At 46.0% G+C, this 16,303-nt stretch overlaps 1 pseudogene; it reads left to right on the forward strand.

The window, feature by feature from the left end:
* Window positions 1-232: 232 nt before the first annotated feature.
* On the forward strand, window positions 233-1,821 carry LOC125537794 (cytochrome P450 CYP72A616 pseudogene; annotated as a pseudogene).
* The last annotated feature ends 14,482 nt before the right edge of the window (window positions 1,822-16,303 follow it).

The raw sequence follows: 16,303 nt of genomic DNA on the forward strand, positions 1-16,303 counted from the left end.
CACCTGTCAATCGAATCTTCAACCGTAGTTCCTTATCTACCAAGTTCCTTAGGAGCAAGGGCATTGATCAGATGGGCCACAACCTTTGATATTAAATAAATAGTGCAAGAACATCTCTTAAACAAAAGGGACATCTCTATATAGCGTGACCATCTCTAGCATACCGATTCAATCAAACCAGTCCCCTTGCACTGGCAACTGGCCTTTCTTCCCTCACTTGTCAAGAGAGAGAATGATCCTCAGTGTGCTGATGAGTCCAGCTTCAGTGCCATGGAGCTCCCTGGTATGCGGTACCCTCGGCTTTGTGCTTCTATGGGAGGCTAGCCAGTTGGTAGATTTGCTATGGTGGCGCCTGTGGTGGCTTGAGCGTGCCTTGCGTGCCCAGGGTCTCTGCGGCACGCCTTACCGCTTCCTCGTCGGAGATCTCATCGACTACGGGCGGCGGAACAAGGAGGCACGATCGAGGTCAATGCCTCTGCGCTGTCACAACATAGCCCCACTCTTCCCGCCGTTCCTCCATGACCTTGTCCAGGAGCATGAAAAGACATGTATATCTTCATTGAGTGTGTTCCCCAAGGTCACCATCAGCGACCCTGACTTAGCCAAGGAAGTGTTGTCGAACAAGTTCGGCCACTTCGAGAAGCTAAAGTTTCCAGCTCTGTCTAGGCTTCTTGCCGGAGGACTAGCGGCTTACGACGGCGAGAAATGGGTCAATCATAGAAGGATCCTTAACCCCGCATTCCATCTCGAGAAGCTCAAGGTATTTGTAGTTGTTTCGTATGAAGTGTTCAAGCATTGGCTTGCGAATTAAGTAAGCATTCGTTTTCTTTCAAACTTGTATTAAGTGTGTGACTGATCCTCCAAGCGCACATCATCAAATTGAATTTGCAGCTCATGATGCCAGCCTTGTCTACATGCTGCCAAGAGCGTGTCGATAGATGGACGTGATCCCTTGGTTCAGACGGTAGCTATGAGTTGGATGTCTTCCCGGAGCTCCAAAGACTCACTGGAGATGTCATTTCTCGCACCGCATTTGGCAGTAACTACCTTGAAGGTGCCAGGGTTTTCCAGCTGCAATCCGAGCAAGTTGAACTCATTGTCGCCAGGCCAAAGAAGATTGTGCTTCCCGGTTACTTGTAAGTCAACACCTAGTAGTACTAGTAAGTTTCAAGATTCGATTTTCCTACCAGAAGAGAACTAATGGGACAATATGCATATCTAGTATAAAACCAGCATTAATAAAGACCGTAGTACTGATTTAGAGTAACACCGGAGATCATGTTTTATCGATCTGAGGTCCTCTATTTTAAGTAATGAGAGTAAATTATTCTGTGATTTGTAAATGTGCAATATGATTGATTTAGTACTGTTGTTCAGCAGTGTGCGCTAATAATTTATTGGGGTATTAACAGGTCCTTGCCGACCAAAAACAATAGAAGGATGCGTCAAATTAATAATGAAATTGAATCCATTCTACATGGTCTAATTGAAAAAAGAATGCAAGCTATGCAAGAAGTAGAAAATACCAATGATGACTTGCTCGGCTTGATGCTTGAGTCAAACATGAGGATCTCGGATGACAATGGCCAATCCATCTCAAGAATGACCATTAAAGAGGTCATGGAGGAATGCAAGTTGTTATATCTTGCTAGGACAGAAACAACATCAATACTGCTCACATGGACAATGATCGTACTAACTATGCATCCAGAGTGGCAGGACCGTGCAAGGGAGGAGGTCATTAGCTTATTTGGAAAAAACAAACTTGAGTATGAAGGCGTTAACCGACTCAAAACAGTGAGTGGTGTTTTGTTTACTTGATTCCATTGTTACAACAGGATATAAAATTGGATATATAAATCTTGCAATTTATACATACCTACGCAAGTGACCACGGTTACAAAGGAGGCAATTGTCAAAAGTGGCAACTGGCATAGCACGGATTAACCCTTTAACTAACACGATTAATTAATTCCTAACACTCCTGCTAATCAATGCTTATCTTTATGAATATGCATCATCTTGATAAATACTCCTCCTTGTATGTGTTTGCCTTCGAGAATGTTCATCGTCATCTTCTGTTTGCTGGAAAGAAGGATCATCATCTTCATCTTGAGAAAATTTTCTTTAAAAATCCAGTGGAAATATGAGGAGAATAGTATTTGATATATTGTGAAAACTCATTTAAACCTTGTGGGAAAAATAAGGAGCAAATGATAGAACATATAATGATTATTTTCTCTTGATAACTCATGCGAGAAAACCTTTGAAAATAGAGAAAACTCATTGGTGAGTGTAAAGAACAATAAATATGTTCCGTGTATTTACTTTAAAAAATCAAGGACGAAAATTAGGAAGTATGATATATGATCGTAGACATTGCCTTACTAAAACCATTATGAGAAACCCTAAGAGAAAAACTCATAAACGAAAAGAGCACAAAATGATATGCCATTGAAAACTCTTTAAAACCCCAGTGAGAAAAATATAAGGAGAAAGTGATATGACATATGTCAACGCTTGTATTTGTATTGTCTCATTAAAAACCTAAATGAGAAACCATCAGGGAAAAGCATGGATGGAAAAGAGTACAATATATGCATGAGGATTGTGAACGTGTTATAATTTGGTACTTTACTCCCTACTGAAATTTGCAAATTTTAGGATTGTCTCGTACCAATTCTAGGGAAATGATTATGGAATATAGAAGTTGCTATTGACAATGTGAAATATTTGTTAGATGTTAACAATATTTTTGGGCAAATTATCTGCTCACTTTGGAATAATTCATGGGGTAAAAAAATTATGAGTAACTTTCATTCTAGTGTTGCTCTTCATATAACCCATATGTATTTCAACAATACAACTGCTATTATCTTGCTAGATAATATATTATGTGATTTTGATGAATCTTAGCCACATGATTTTGAGTGTGGTCAATCATTATGGCAAGTCATGCACAATTTTCAATGATTCATACAACATAACTGTTTCAGAACGATTAGTGAAAGTAGTCATTGGAGTCTGTTTAGATGACCTGTATGAAAAAACTATTCCAATAAATTATGTGTAAGATTCGACATTGTTGGGATCACAAAAGTGGACAGTATATAACAATATAGCATACCATGGTCATATTTTGATTCTACTATTAGTACTAATCAAGACACATTCTGAGTTGGAGATACCAGATGATATCCCTTACATCAACCATAAACCTTGTTAGGGGTTTACACTCTGATCAAATTGATAGCAAATATAGTGTAAGACCTGACATAGTTTGTATTGATATGAGTGCTAGAATGTTATTGAGATATGGAACTTCACGTCCTAATATCACATAATTAGTACCCCTAGGCCTTGATAGATTTATACCATTGTGAGGGATAGTATAACCATAGTTGTTTATGATTGATTACGGCGTCCTGGTCTAGGGGTCTCTCACCATATCGGTTCCCAGCCTGGTGGGCCAGGTTGAGGACCCCTAGGTTGGTTCGGTCCTAGGCCACATTAGGCGGCCCATGACATGCCCTACAAAGAGGATTCAAGGAGTCTTGCCGTTCAAGACAAGGAAACCGTATGCGTGGAGGACTCCTTTCCACCAACATAGCCAACTAGGACTCCAGTATCTTATATAAGCCGCAGACGGGCTAGTCTACAAAACACATCTTAGACAACTTAGGACCCCTTGGTATTCAGCTGTACTTTGTACACACACCAACACAATGTATACGAGCAGGAGTAGGGTATTATCTCCACCATGAGAGTCCAAAATTGTATAAAATCTAACTCCCTATTACCATTCGACCGAATCGCTTGGTTAAGAAACCCTGATGAGGGATCTGCCGAATTTAACTCCGATAGTGGTGGCCCATGCAGGTCCCGCTAGTTGAACTCAGAGGCTTGATGGGAGCTTAGATTAGATCATGATCTACATGTCAAGACAGAACTTCGTCTTCGATGCGATCTTGTTTGTCGCTGACTCAGTTCGCTGCCTCGGTCATGTCAAGAACTGCACCCTAGTCCGGATCGCCAAAAATCGGATGAGCTTCTTCATCAAAATAAACTCCAACCTCTACCGAGATCATGAAAAAAATCATCCATGGAGCTCAAGAGCTCAACGTCAACATTGCTATCGTGCGGCCATGCAATACGGCATGAATGACGAAATCTTTTATATCGGGCGTGCCTTCACAAGCATCATTTCACCTATCCCTTTGGTGGGATTGTGCAGAACTGAGTCTACAACAACCCTATAAACTTTTTTTGCGATCCAACGATGGAATCTCTTGCTACCTTTGGAAGATCCAACTGTTCAGATTGTCACGAGTTTGGAAGAAGGAGGCCAGCAGCCAACTCTGACATCCTTTGGAAGATCCAACTGTTCAGATTGTGTGAAATTTTCATGGTTGCGACCTCTCAAATTTAAGCTTGATCTGATGGTTCAAACTCCGAGAAACACCCCAAGAGTGCATCAATTTGTGAATGTTTTTTTGCACGAAAACAAATCTGACACATCTTCATCTTTCTTCATCAACAGACTATTAAACGGTCAGTCCCTATAACACTCGTACTCCTCCAGACCGGAGAAGGAGCGATAGAAGGACCTTGAGCCTCCAGCCCCGGCTGATCCAACCGCTAGTTGCGCCGACACAATTGATTCGTGCCAGATAGATTCCAACGTCAGTCAGACGCACTCCTCCCATGAGAAACAGAGAGCCATGCAGATGGTCATTTCCTCCTTTGGCCTGCATGGGACAACTCCTCACTCGACGGATCATGAGTGGTCAGAGTCGGATCCGTTGCCTATCATGCCAAAGAGGGCTGGAAATCGCTAGAAGGGAGCTCGGGGCAGAGCGAAGTGTAGTGGGTAGGGTTTGGCCCAGGGATTGGATGGGGACGAATATATGTGGGGTCGGGTGGGCCAGCGTGGGCCGGATCCGACGTGGTGGACACACCCGGGCCTCCCCATACCCGCCTCGGATTTGGGCTAGATATGAGGGGTGTTGATCAGCCCGAACATTTGGGGCCAGTATGAGGCGTCTGTTTGGGTTGGTTTTTTAATCGGTCAATGACCGAGCCGTCCGCCCGAGCGTATAGGGGGGAGCGCAACTATAGATGTTTGTAAGTTGCTTCCATTATGGCCAGCCTTAGGTCATCTCCTGAAGGAAATATGCCCTAGAGGGAATAATAAAGTTGTTATTTATATTTCTTTATATCATGATAAATGTTTATTATTCATGCTAGAATTGTATTAACCGGAAACTTAGTACATGTGTGCATACATAGACAAACAGAGCGCCCCTAGTATGCCTCTACTAGACTAGCTCGTTGATCAAAGATGGTTAAGTTTCCTAACCATAGACATGTGTTGTCATTTGATGAATGGGATCACATCATTAGAGAATGATGTGATGGACAAGACCCATCTGTTAGCTTAGCATTTATCATCGTTTAGTTTTACTGCTATTGCTTTCATCATTACTTATACATGTTCCTCTGACTATGAGATTATGCGACTCCTGAATATCGGAGGAACACCTTGTGTGCTATCAAACGTCATAATGTAACTAGGTGATTATAAAGATGCTCTACAGGTGTCTCCGATGGTGTTTGTTGAGTTGGCATAGATCGAGATTAGGATTTTTCACTCCGTGTATCGAAGAGGTATCTCTGGGCCCTCTCGGTAATGCACTATTGGGGAACGCAGTAATTTCAAAAAAAATTCCTACGCACACGCAAGATCATGGTGATGCATAGCAATGAGAGGGGAGAGTGTTGTCTACGTACCCTCGTAGACCGTAAGCGGAAGCGTTATGACAACGCGGTTGATGTAGTCCTACGTCTTCACGATCGACCGATCCTAGTACCGAAAGTACGGCACCTCCGCGATCTGCACACGTTTGACTCAGTAACGTCCCACGAACTCACGATCCAGCAGGGTGTCAAGGGAGAGCTTCGTCAGCACAACGGCGTGATGACGGTGATGATGATGCTACCGGAACAGGGCTTTGCCTAAGCACCGCTACGATATGACCGAGGTGGATTATGGTGGAGGGGGGCACCGCACACGGCTGGAAACAATCAACTTCTGTTTCTATGGGGTGCCCCCCTCCCCCGTATATAAAGGAGTGGAGGAGGGGAGGGCTGGCCCTCTCTATGGCGCGCCCCAAGGGGGATTCCTACTCCTAGTAGGAGTAGGTTTCCCCCCTTCCCTAGATGGAGTAGGAGAAGAAGGAAGGGGAAGAGGGAGAGAAGGAAAGAGGGGGGCTCTGCCCCCTCCCTAGTCCAATTCGGACCAGCCCATGGGGGGCACATAGCCACCCCTTGAGGCCCTTCCCTCCTTTCCCTTATGGACCATTAAGGCCCATTACTTCCCCCGCGAATTCTCGTAACTCTCTGGTACTCCGAAAAATACCCGAATCACTCGGAACCTTTCCGATGTCTAAATATAGCCTTCCAATATATCGATCTTTACGTCTCGACCATTTCGAGACTCCTCGTCATGTCCGTGATCTCATCCGGGACTCCAAACAACCTTTGGTACATCAAATCACATAACTCATAATACAAATCGTCATTGAACGTTAAGCGTGCAGACCCTACGGGTTCGAGAACTATGTAGACATGACCGAGACACATCTCCGGTCAATAACCAATAGCAGAACCTGGATTCTCATATTGGCTCCAACATATTCTATGAAGATCTTTATCGATCAAACCGCATAAGAACATACGTTGTTCCCATTGTCATCAATATTTCACTTGCCCGAGATTTGATCGTCGGTATCATCATACCTGGTTCAATCTCGTTACCAACAAGTCTCTTTACTCGTTCCGTAATGCATCATCCTGCAACTAACTCATTAGTCACATTGCTTGCAAGGCTCATAGTGATGTACATTACCGAGAGGGCCCAAAGATACCTCTCCGATAGACGGAGTGGGAAATCCTAATCTCGATCTATGCCAACTCAACAAACACCATCGGAGACACCTGTAGAGCATCTTTATAATCACCCAATTACGTTGTGACATTTGATAGCACACAAGGTGTTCCTCCGGTATTCGGGAGTTGCATAATCTCATAGTCAGAGGAACATGTATAAGTCATGAAGAAAGCAGTAGCAATAAAACTAAACGATCATTATGATAAGCTAGCGGATGGGTCTTGTCCATCACATCATTCTCTAATGATGTGATCCCATTCATCAAATGACAACACAAGTCCATGGCTAGGGAACTTAACCATCTTTGATTAACGAACTAGTCAAGTAGAGGCATACTAGGGACACACTGTTTGTCTATGTATCCACACATGTACTAAGTTTCCGGTTAATACAATTCTAGCATGAATAATAAACATTTATCATGATATAAGGAAATATAAATAACAACTTTATTGTTGCCTCTAGGGCATATTCCCTTTAGTCTCCCACTTGCACTAGAGTCAATAATCTAGATATGTACAAATCTTGTCAAGGTATGTACTCATTGAAAATATATCAAGCGTCTTGATCTATCTCTATAGATCTTGATGCTCAATATGTAAGTAGCTTCACCGAGGTCTTTCTTTGAAAAACTCCTTTCAAACACTCCTTTATGCTTTCTAGAAAATTCTACATTATTTCCAATCAACAATATGTCATTCACATATACTTATCAGAAATGTTGTAGTGCTCCTACTCACTTTCTTGCAAATACAGGCTTCACCGCAAGTCTGTATAAAACCATATGCTTTGATCACTTTATCAAAGCATATATTCCAACTCCGAGATGCTTCCACCAGTCCATAGATGGATCGTTGGAGCTTGCTCACTTTGTTAGCACCTTTAGGATCGACAAAACCTTCTGGTTGCATCATATACAACTCTTCTTTAAGAAATCCATTAAGAAATGCAGTTTTGACATCCATTTGCCAGATTTCATAAAATGCGGCAACTTCTAACATGACTCGGACAGACTTTTAAGCATCAATACGAGTGAGAAAAACTCATCATAGTCAACACCTTGAACTTGTCGAAAACATTTTGTGACAATTCGAGCTTTGTAGATAGTAACACTACTATCAGCGTCTGTCTTCCTCTTGAAGATCCATTTATTCTCAATGGCTTGCCGATCATCGGGCAAGTTCACCAAAGTCCACACTTTGTTCTCATACATGGATTCTATCTCATATTTCATAGCCTTAAGCCATTTGTCGGAATCTGGGCTCATCATCGCTTCCTCATAGTTCGTAGGTTCATCATGGTCTAGTAACATGATTTCCAGAACAGGATTACCGTACCACTTTGTTACGGATCGTACTCTAGTTGACCTACGAGGTTTGGTAGTAACTTGATCTGAAGTTTCATGATCATCATCATTAACTTCCTCACTAATTGGTGTAGGTATCACTAGAACTGATTTCAGTGATGAGCTACTTTCCAATTTGAGAGAAGGTACAATTACCTCATCAAGTTCTACTTTCCTCCCACTCACTCCTTTCGAGAGAAACTCCTTCTATAGAAAGGATCCACTCTTAGCAACAAAGATCTTGCCTTCGGATATGTGATAGAAGGTGTACCCAACAGTTTCTTTTGGGTATTCTATGAAGACGCACTTCTCCGATTTGGGTTTGAGCTTATCAGGTTGAAACTTTTTAACATAAGCATCGTAACCCCAAACATTAAGAAACGACAACTTGGGTTTCTTGCTAAACCATAGTTCATACGATGTCATCTCAACGGATTTAGATGGTGCCCTATTTAACGTGAATGTAGCTGTCTCTAATGCATAACCCGAAAATGATAGTGGTAATCGGTAAGAGACATCATAGATCGCACCATATCCAATAAAGTATGATTACAACATTCAGAAACACCATTATGATGTGGTGTTCGAGGTGGCGTGAGTTGCAAAACTATTCCACATTGTTTCAAATGAAGACCAAACTTGTAACTCAAATATTCGCCTCCGCGATCAGATCGTAGAAACTTTATTTTCTTGTTACGATGATTTTCCACTTCACTCTGAAATTCTTTGAACTTTTCAAATGTTTCAGACTTATGTTTCATTAAGTAGATATACCCATATCTGCTCAAATCATCTGTGAAGGTCAGAAAATAATGATACCCACTGCGAGCCTCAACACTCATCGGATTGCATACATCAGTATGTATTATTTCTAATAAGTCAGTTGCTTGCTCCATTGTTCCGGAGAATGGAGTTTTAGTCATCTTTCCCATGAGGCATGGTTCGCAAGCATAAAATGATTCATAATCAAGTGATTCCAAAAGCCCATCAGCATGGAGTTTCTTCATGCCCTTTACATCAATATGACCTAAACAGCAGTGCCACAAATATGTTGCACTATCATTATCAACTTTGCATCTTTTGTCATCAATATTATGAATATGTGTATCACTACGATCGAGATTCAATAAACCATTCACCATGGGTGTATGACACATAGAAGGTTTTATTCATGTAAATAGAATAACAATTATTCTTTGACTTAAATGAATAATTGTATTACAATAAACATGATCCAATCATATTATGCTCAACGCAAACACCAAATAACATTTATTTTAGGTTCAACACTAATCCCGAAGGTAAAGGGAGTGTGCGATGGTGATCTTATCAACCTTGTAATTACTTCCAACACACATTATTGATGAAGCTATGAACCTAGGGTAGGGTCATGGACCTGCCCTAACCGCCCTACCCAAGGACATCTCTAGAAGAAATTGCCTTTCAATCGACTTGGAGGTGTTCCACTTGACAGACTCGAAGACACTCGACCAAGAAGCAATTACTCGACCAAGATCCAACCACTCGACGGCCAGGAGACCTAAAGTCACTCCGCACGCTAATGGTTGGTCATTAAGTAGCTTTTATGGTCATCATAGCACTTTATTACTAGCGTTATCGGTAATGCCCTGCCTTGATGTACATTGAACCCTTCATAACGTGGGCTGGCCGGGGTCCTGGCGCACTCTATATAAGCCACCCCCCTCCTCCGAGACAAGGGTTCGCACCTATGTAACTCATACACACATAATCCAGTCGACCGCCTCCGGGCTCCGAGACGTAGGGCTTTTACTTCCTTTTAGAAGGGCATGAACTCGTAAACCCTGCGTCCTTACAACCTCTCCATAGCTAAGACCTCGCCTCTCCATAGTTACCCCCTACATTACTGTCAGACTTAGAACCACGACAGTTGGCGCCCACCGTGGGGCAAGTGTTTTAGCGTTTTGTTGGAGGAGTTGCGATCTTTTCCGACCCGAATCATCATGGTTTTCGACGGAGTTTTGGTGGAGGGCCGCGAGATCCGTCTCGGCGCGCTCACATTCATCGCCGACGACTCCGCCTGGCTTCAGGAGGCTCCGCTCGACGTGGACGCACTCCCTGTCTGCGGGGCAACGCACTTTAGCGCATGCGTCCGCGGCGTTCTCCTGCGGCAACCGTCGACCCCCTACCGGTCGGCTCCCGTGTTGTCCTCCCTCCCTGTTTCCCGCCGGCGCAAGCGCTCCGGTCGGTCGAGACTTCAGCAGTGGGTGAGACACGCGGTGGCCCGTCAGTCGGCCATCCCTCAAGTCGCGGCGATCGAGCCCGACGAATCCCTCTACGGCCTGTTCGACCTGTCGACTGGCTCCAAAGAGACTGCTTCCGAGTGCGACAGCAGCGATCCGGCGGCAGAGGTTCTGATGGTCGACGGACCGCCCAGTCCCCCCGATTTTACCCGCACCGACGGAGGCGCGGGAGGAGGCGACCCGTCGCGTCTCCATGAAGAGTATCTTCCCGAGCCTCTCACGTCGCTGTAGAGAGAAGAACTCCGCCGCCGGAACATGGATGCACTGCACACTCCTATCGTCGGAGAAACCCCCGAGGCTCGCGCCTTGGAAGACGCACGCCTGGCAAACTTGGCCAAGCGCACTCGACTGGAGAACCTCCAGCGAGCACTCAACGAGCGTGCGCGACAACAGGTTCCCAAATCCAGTCGACGTCAGCTCTTCCCGCCCCCACAGGTATATCAAACTCTGATTCAGAATTTCGCAGCTGCAGCCCGTATAGCGGAGTCGATTCAGCCTTCCCAGTCGGAGGCTGGCAAAGGCTTGCTGCAGATCAGAGCGTTACTCCGGGCAGCAGGAGATCAGAATTCCGCTGTTTCTTAGTCACAAAATAGGATTCACAGCAGATCCCTTGCCGCAGACACAGTCCAGTCGGCTCACAGCCTGAGATCGCCCCCGAGGCGTGAGGGACGTGGAGACCGGCGTGACCAGTATGGGAACCATGAGCAGTATGATCATCGAGTCAATCGTGACGGTCGATGTCGAGTGCCCATGCCTCCCCCGAGGAGCGGGTCGTATGTGCCTCGCCAGCAGGATGACAGACGCCCTCATAGTGGTGGGTGAAGGATTCCAATCGACCCCAGAGGGCCAGACTTTGACGCGAGATCCATTCTGGTCCAGGGTTTGGTCAACAGGAACAGGGCTCACCGAGAAGGTCACGACAGAGATGCACCTACCAGCAGCAGAGTACATGTTTCGGGGCCAGAGTGCTTTAGTAGGGCCATCAGGGCCGCTGTGATTCCTCCCAATTTCAGGTTGGCGACTGGAGTCAGTAAGTTCACTGGCGAGTCCAAGCCCAATACTTGTCTTGAGGACTACCGAGTGGCCGTCCAGATTGGCGGCGGCAATGATGAAGTGGCCATGAAGCACCTGCCTCTCATGTTGGAGGGCTTGGCCAGAGCATGGCTAAACCAGTTAGCACCTCACAGCATTTACACTTGGGAAGATCTCCCCCGAGTGTTCGTCACCACATTTGAAGGCACATGCAAGCGACCGGCAGGACTGACAGAACTGCGGTCCTGTGTGCAAAAGCCGAATGAAACTTTGAGGGATTACATCCAGAGATGGATCACGTTACATCACTCGGTGGAGAATGTGCCTGACCACCAAGTAGTTTGTGCCTTCAAGGAAGGCGTCAAGTACAGAGAACTAAATTTGAAATTCGGTCGAACCGGAGATATGTCCCTGAGTCGGATGATGGAGATTGCCACCAAGTACCCTAACGGCGAAGATGAGGATCGACTCAGGAGTGGCAAGCTCAAGTCAGTCGCCCAAGAAACCAAAGGCAATTCCAGTCGGAAACAGAAGCGGAAAGCCGAGCCAGCGGCTCCTGGGGAAGCCTTAGCTTTGGCCCAAGGAAAGTCTAAAGGGAAACCTAAAGGGCCTTGGAACCCCAAAAAGGTTAAAGACCAGGAGGGAAATGATGTGTTGGACTTACCGTGTCTCGTCCACACGAAGAAAAATGAAGAGGGTAATTTTATTTACCCGAAACATACCACTCGGCAGTGTCGACTCTTTATTCAGCAGTTCCAGGGCAAGCAGCCCAAGGGTAAAGAAAAGGAGTCAGACAAGGTTGAAGACAAAGAGGACAGTGATGACAGATACCCTCAAGTCAATTCCACCCTGATGATTTTTGCTGATGTTGAGAGCAAAAGTCGACTGAAAGTTATTAACCGAGAGGTGAATATGGTCGCTCTGGCGACACCTAGTTACCTGAAATGGTCTCAGACTGCCATAACATTCGACCAGTACGACCACCCAACGCACATCGCCACCCCTGGGAGGCAAGCTTTGGTGGTCGACCCAGTCGTTGAAGGCACTCGACTGCCCAAAGTCCTGATGGATGGTGGCAGTGGTTTGAACATATTATACACTGAGACGTTGAAGGGGATGGGCATTCCGATGTCCAGACTCAGTGCCAGCAACATGAGTTTCCACGGAGTCATTCCTGGGAAGAAGGCTGAATCACTCGGCCAGATTGCTCTTGATGTGGTTTTCGGTGATTCCAAGAATTACCGCAAAGAAAAATTGACATTTGAAGTTGTAGACTTCCAGAGTGCCTATCACGCTATTTTGGGCAGGCCGGCTTATGCACGCTTCATGGCCCGACCATGTTACGTGTATCTCAAATTGAAGATGCCTGGCCCCAAAGGTGTGATCACCATTACGGACAATAGGAAGAAAGCGGAAGAATGTTTTCAGAAGGGTTCGAAGATTGCCGACGCACAGATGGCAGTGGTGGAGTTGCAGGAATACCAGAAGACTGCAGACCCGAGTGATCTGTTGCGAGCCAAGAAGCCCGCTACAGAGTCAGCTTTCCAGTCGACTGGCGACACGAAGACAGCTCACATCCACCCGACCGACCCCAGCGCCGCCCCAGCTCATATCTCTACAACACTCGACTCCAAATAGGAAGAAGCGCTCATCCAGTTCCTCCGTGAGAACTGGGACATCTTCGCATGGAAGCCTTCTGACATGCCAGGTGTTCCCAGGGAGCTGGCTGAGCATTGCCTGAGATTCGACTCGAAAGTAAAACCTGTCAAGGAACATCTTCGACGTTCTGCCGTCCAAAAGAGAAAAGCTATTGGCGAAGAGGTGGCTCGGCTCTTAGCAGCGGAGTTCATCCAAGAAATCTACCACTCCGAGTGGCTCGGCAACGTTGTCATGGTCCCCAAGAAGGACAAGTCACTTCGCATGTGCATTGACTTTAAACATATCAATCGGGCCTGCCCGAAAGAACATTTTCCTCTCCCCTGCATCGACCAGATAGTCGACTCGACTACGGGATGTGAGCGACTGTCTTTCTTAGACGCCTATTCCGGGTACCATTAGATCCGTCTGTATGGACCTGACGAGATCAAGACAGCTTTCATCACTCCATTCGGGTGCTTCTGTTATGTTACCATGCCATTCGGCCTCAAGAATGCCGGAGCCACATTCATGAGGATGATTCAGAAGTGTTTACTCACTCAAATCAGTCGGAACGTGGAAGCATACATGGATGATGTTGTGGTCAAGTCACGGAAGGGTTCCGACCTGCTAACTGACCTTGCTGAAACCTTTGCCAACCTCAGGAGGTATGATATCAAGCTTAATCCATCAAAGTGTACATTCGGAGTCCCTGGCAGAAAGTTACTCGGTTTTCTCGTTTCCGAACGGGGAATCGACGCCAATACAGAAAAAGTTGGCACTATACTCCGAATGAAAAGCCCTGTGCGAGTGCACGACATCTAGAAGCTTACTGGTTGTTTGGCCGCCCTAAGTCGATTCATATCTCGTCTCGGTGAAAAGGCATTACCTCTTTAACGATTGATGAAGAAGTCTGACAAGTTCGAGTGGACTCCCGAAGCTGATGCAGCATTTGCAGAGCTCAAAGCTCTGCTCTCCACCCAGCCGGTGCTTGCTACCCCAATCAGCAAAGAGCCTTTGCTGCTTTACATTGCAGCCACATGACAAGTCGTCAGTATGGTACTTACGGTCGAGCGAGAAGAAGAAGGGAAAACCTTCAAAGTTCAGCGCCCAGTATATTATATTTCTGAAGTCTTGACCCCATCGAAGCAAAGATATCCTCACTATCAGAAGCTTGTATATGGGATTTATATGACCACCAAGAAAGTTGCTCACTACTTCTCTGATCATTCCATTACAGTCGTCAGCGACGCTCCATTATCAGAGATCCTGCATAACAGGGATGCAACTAGTCGAGTGGCAAAATGGGCGATTGAACTCCTTCCCCTTGATATCAAGTTTGAGGCAAAGAAAGCTATCAAGTCCCAAGCAATCGCAGATTTCGTCGCCGAGTGGATTGAACAGCAGCTGCCGACTCAGATTCACTCGGAGCATTGGACTATGTTTTTCGACGGCTCCAAGATGCTGAGTGGTTCCAGTGCCGGAGTGGTGTTGGTCTCCCCCAGAGGAGATAAACTCAGATATGTTCTTCAAATCCATTTTGATTCCTCCAATAACGAGGCAGAATATGAAGCACTTTTATATGGGTTGCGCATGGCCATCTCACTCGGCATCCGTCGCCTCATGGTCTATGGCGACTCAGATTTGGTGGTTAATCAGGTGATGAAGGAGTGGGATGTCAGAAGTCCAGCCATGACCGGTTATTGCAATGCAGTGAGAAAGCTGGAGAAGAAATTCGAGGGGTTAGAGCTTCATCACATACCCCGACTGAAAAATCAAGCAGCTGATGATTTGGCAAAAATAGGTTCCAAAAGAGAAGCCATTCTCAGCAATGTGTTTTTGGAACACATCCACACACCATCAGTCCAGGAGGATCCCTTCACGGAAGAGGCCCCGCAGCCAAAAAGCGCCACGGATCCGACTGAAGTTGAAGTTCCAGCTGTGGTCGATCTGATAATGGAAGTGCTGGTTATCACTCCCGTCTGGACAGAACCGTACATCGCGTACATCCTAAGGAAAGAACTCCCAGAAGACGAGCAAGAGGCTCGACAGATCGTCCGTCGATCCAAGGCCTTTACAGTCATAAAGGGATAGTTATATAGGGAAAGCGCGACTGGGGTCAGCCAGAATTGTATCACACCAGAAGAAGGTCAGATGATCCTTAACGATATCCACTTGGGGACCTGTGGTCATCATGCGTCCTCTCGGACCATTGTGGTTAAAGCATACCGAGCGGGGTTCTACTGGCCAAGGGCCAATGAGATGGCTAAAGAGATAGTCGACAAATGTGAAGGGTGTCAGTATTACTCCAATAAGCCGCACAAGCCCGCGTCGGCCTTGAAAACCATTCCACTCGTCTGGCCCTTTGCTGTTTGGGGGCTGGACATGGTCGGGCCACTGAGAACAGGTAGGAGCGGCTTCACTCATGTGCTGGTAGCAGTCGATAAGTTCACCAAATGGATTGAAGCCAAGCCTATCAAGAATCTCGATGCTTGGACCGCTATTAGTTTCATCAGAGAGTTGATATTCAGATATGGAGTTCCGCACAGTATCATCACGGACAATGGATCAAACTTCGATTCCGACAAGTTTAGGGCCTTTTGCGCCTCTCAGGGCACTCGGGTCGACTATGCTTCGGTCGCTCACCCCCAGTCGAATGGACAAGCAGAAAGGGCAAATGGCCTAATTCTCAAAGGACTGAAACCCCGATTGATGCGCGATCTCAAGCACGCACAGGTGCATGGGTCGACGAGCTCGCATTAGTCCTTTGGGGATTGAGGACAACCCCGAATCGATCGACCGGAAGAACCCCATTCTTTCTGGTCTACGGAGCCGAGGCAGTCTTATCGAGTGACCTGCTTCACAATGCTCCTAGAGTCGAGCTCTACTCAGAAGATGAAGCAGAACAAGCCCGGCAGGACGCAGTCGACCTCCTAGAAGAGGAAAGAGAAATGGCCCTGATCCGATCGACCATCTGTCAGCAAGACTTGCGTCGATTTCATGCCATAAACGTGAAGAACCGAGCCTTCCAAGAAGGAGACTTAGTCCTTCGAGTGGATC

This window comes from Triticum urartu, chromosome 2A, assembly GCF_056163025.1.
Source record: "Triticum urartu cultivar PI428250 chromosome 2A, HENAU_Tu73, whole genome shotgun sequence".
NCBI classification, from domain to species: domain Eukaryota; kingdom Viridiplantae; phylum Streptophyta; class Magnoliopsida; order Poales; family Poaceae; genus Triticum; species Triticum urartu.